The 3,900-nt window shown below is 47.6% G+C and overlaps 1 non-coding gene across 1 annotated transcript; it reads left to right on the forward strand.

Moving 5' to 3' along the window:
* Positions 1-3,259: 3,259 nt before the first annotated feature.
* LOC148017482 (U6 spliceosomal RNA) lies at positions 3,260-3,360 on the forward strand. The gene has a single exon (XR_015687993.1). It is a non-coding gene; the product is annotated as a U6 spliceosomal RNA (small nuclear RNA).
* Positions 3,361-3,900: the final 540 nt, after the last annotated feature.

Raw genomic sequence — 3,900 nt, forward strand, 5'->3', positions numbered from 1 at the left:
TGGAGCCTGAGATGGAGGCAATGATCGATGCATTGATTCCCATGGATGTTGAGACATCTGATCCGCTCAAAGAGGAAGCATCCATACCATTATATGATGGGTGCCGAGTATCTCGGTTGAAGACATTGCTTGCACTCTTAAGTGTGCAAGCAAAATACGGTTGGAGCGATACGAGTGTGACTGAGTTATTCAGGTACCTTGCACACAGACTTCATTGTTTTTTTTTAAACAGTATTATTACAAACATGGATAGATTTTTCAAGGTGTTTTATGATTTTTTCAGGTTATTGAAATATCATATATTGCCACCTGCAAACACCATGCCTGAGTCTCGTGATGATGCGCGACATGTTTTACGAAAGCTTGGCATGGACTACAATAACATCCATGCATGTATCAATGACTGCATATTGTTTCGAGATGAATACGAGAGTATGGAGGCATGCCCAAAGTGTGGTGCTCACAGGTATCGACAGGACTTGCAAGGGCAAACCATCCCTCAAAAAGTCCTCAGACACTTTCCGCTCATCCCCCGCATAAACCACATGTTTCGCACGTCTGCCATGGCAAGCTTGACAACGTGGCATGTGCAGAATAGGTCCACGGATGGAGTTCAACGAATATCAGCAGATTCGCGCGCATGGAGCCACATTGACTCTACCTTCCCAGGCTCTGCGCGAGAGCCAAGGAATCTTCGGCTCGGTCTCGCCATGGATGGTGTGAACCCATTCGGTCTGCGCTCGACTTCTTACAGTGTGTGGCCTATAGTGCTTGTCAACTACAACATTCCTCCATGGCTTTCTACGAAGAAAGGACATCTCATCCTTAGCTTGCTCGTCCCGGGCCGCTACAAAGTAAAAAATATGGACATGTATCTTCGTCCATTAGTCGATGAGCTTAAGATTTTGTGGGAGGAGGGGGTCACGGTGCAAGATATCCATTTATCCTTTAATTCATTGGTCAAACAAAGCAAAACAGTACTCTTAAATCTGTAACAAGCACAAACATTTCCATTGGTCGTTTATTGTTGGCCAACTGCTAAGGAATGAATCCTTCCTTTCGAATACGTCTAGCCTCGATCCAGGATGACTTGTGACTTGGAAAGATCCCTTATATCCTGGGTTAGGGCATATCCTATTAACCCGACTTGGTCAAACCTTAAGTTCATAGATTATTCCAATTTATCGGCTGGTCTTTTGCTTCCAAGCAATTATCAATTTTCTGCTCACTTTATTTTTGTTTATTTTATTGAAAATAATAATGACTAAATTCCTCCATCGTAAGCTAATTCTTTTAAATTAATCAAAGTATTCAAGACGGAAATTGCATCTTATCTCCAAAAATTATCTATGCATGATTGAATTATAACAACGAAAAATAAAAATTAGGAAGGAAAACCTGGAGTTGGGGTGAGATGTCCACGTGGATGCTAGGAGATGATCCTCCTGCGATTGCGCCTTGGGCTTCCTTAGGGGGCATTGCGAATGCAGCCTTTCCGTCGTGGATACAGCTTTGCAACTCTTTTTTGAAATTCCACCGTACCTCCCTTTGTGATAACTTGCACCATCTATCGCAAGCGGTTTTAGAAGGCTTCCTCCTTGAAGTAGGGATTTCACGAAAAAGGTGGTGCTTAAACTTTGGGAGGGTTTTAAACGGTCTTTCGAAGGTAAGGCTTCTTTAAGGCCAAGGAAAGGAGGCTTTTTCTTGAATCCTGAGGGGGGAGGGAATACCAACCCTCGTAGCTAGGGTTTCCAAAAGAACCTCGGAAAGGGGGGAAATGGGTGTAGAAGATTCTTAAGAGTGGGTTTCCATGTGGGGGGAACAAAGGGTACCAAGGGGCTTTAAGAATGACTTTTTGTATGGGGAAAGAAAAAAAAACTTAAGGCCATTTGAAGGCCCCTTCAAGTCGAATATTGGGGAGGCCAAAGGGGACTTTAGGATCCCTTAGGGGGGGAAATTTTTGAGGGGGTGGAAGGAAGGGCTTAAGGGCCACTTGGAAGCCCTTTAATGGCAAATCAAGGGGGGGAGAAAAAGGGCTTATGGAGGTCTTAGGGGGGAATTCGTGGGGGGGGGGGGGGGGCGGGGATAGTCTTAAGCCACAGGAAAGGGGGCTTAGGAGGCCCAATCCTTGGAAGTTTCCAAGGAGCTTCAAATTCCTGGAAAGGCACGTGGGGAGGGGGGGGGGGGGGGGGGAGGGGGCATGACTCCCCTAGGCGGTGACACATTGGCCAGGGGGCAACATGGCCTATGGCTTTAGGCGGCGGCACACAGAGCTCCTCCTCACCCTCTAGGTAGTCTGGCGACGACTCCCTTCAGCTGCACGACAGCCAACACTTGTCTCCTCCCTCAATCTTTACAGCAGGCGGCAGCATCTTCTACCGTTCTATGGTGGCCAAATTCTGCACTACGGCAGTACAGCGGCCTCACCTCTCTCACTCCTGCGCAAAGCCTTTCGTCCTCCTCTTTGCTTGCAACCCCCCTAATTTATATAGGTAAGGGGAGGGGGATCCTCCCTCCCCTGCGTGGCAGCGGCCATGGTGACTTATCACCTGCGAGCTCCACTGAGGAGCTTTCACATACCTTCTATTTCCCCTCCCCCTCCAGCACGACAGTCGTCTGGGGGAGGGATAAGGGAAAATCAAAAAGATTTTTTCCATTATCTAATTCAAACAAAATGGTATCCCTATGATTATCCTTATGACCATATAAGAGGGTTCACGCGTGCTAAATCAGAATGTTACATTCTCTCCCCCTTGGAGGAATCGAGATGTCCTCATCTCGAGATAAACTAGGGATATTGATGGTTGAGAGTGCCTTCATCTATCCAAGTGGCAACCTCTTTGGGATAGTCTTTCCACTAGATGATGAATTCTCTCAAGGTTCAGGATCTCAGTTGTCTCTCCCTAATATCTAAGATCCAGTGAGGCCTTAGTTCAAGGACTCCTTGACTAGGCATTACAACTTATTGGTCATCAAGTACATGGTTAGGATTAAGTACATACTTCTTTAATAGAATGATATGGAATACATTATGAACTTTAAGGTACTCAGGGAGTTGCAATCTATAAGCATTAGGTCCTAGGCACGTGAGGATCTTGTACGGTCCACAATACCTTGGACTTAGCTTCTTGAAATCTCCTAAGGAAAAGAAACTCTTCTTTGGGCGTACGCAAATGAAGACCATATCTCCTTCCTCGAAGATTCTATCTTGACGCTTTGAATCAGCGTATGCCTTCTGTCTATCGTTGGTAGCTTGGATGTCCTGTCTTGGAGACATCTGATAAAACTGGAACGATATAGAGAAGATTAGCATGGCCCCTGCACAAGGATGACACGCACAAATCGAGAAAAAGGGCTTATGGAGGTCTTAGGAGGGAATTTGTGGGGGGAGGGGAGTAGTCTTAAGCCACAGGAAAGGGGGCTTAGGAGGCCCAATCCTTGGAAGTTTCCAAGGAGCTTCCTGGAAAGGCACGTGGGGGGGGGGGGGGGAAATGACTCCCCCAGGCGATGATACGATGGTGAAGGGGCAGCGTGGCCTATGGCTTCAGGCGGTGGCGCAGAGAGCCCCTCCTCACCCTCTCAGTAGTCTGGTGGCGAATCCCTTCAGCTGCACGACAATCAATGCTTGTCTCCTCCCTCACTGTTTACAGCAGGCGGCAGCATCTTCTACCGTTCTATGGCGGCCAAATTTTGCACTATGGTAGTACAGCGGCCTCACCTCTCTCACTCCTGCGCAGAGCCTTTCGTCCTCGTCTCTGCTTGCACCCCCCTAATTTATATAGGCAAGGGGAGGGGGATCCTCCCTCCCTTGTGTGGCAACGGCCATAGCAACTTATCACCTGTGAGCTCCACCGAGGAGCTTTCACATACCTTCTATTCCCCCTCCCCCTCCAACACGAC

This window comes from Lygodium microphyllum, chromosome 22 (genome assembly GCF_053477565.2).
Source record: "Lygodium microphyllum isolate KBCC chromosome 22, Lygodium_microphyllum_v1.1.10, whole genome shotgun sequence".
Taxonomy (NCBI): Eukaryota; Viridiplantae; Streptophyta; class Polypodiopsida; order Schizaeales; family Lygodiaceae; genus Lygodium; species Lygodium microphyllum.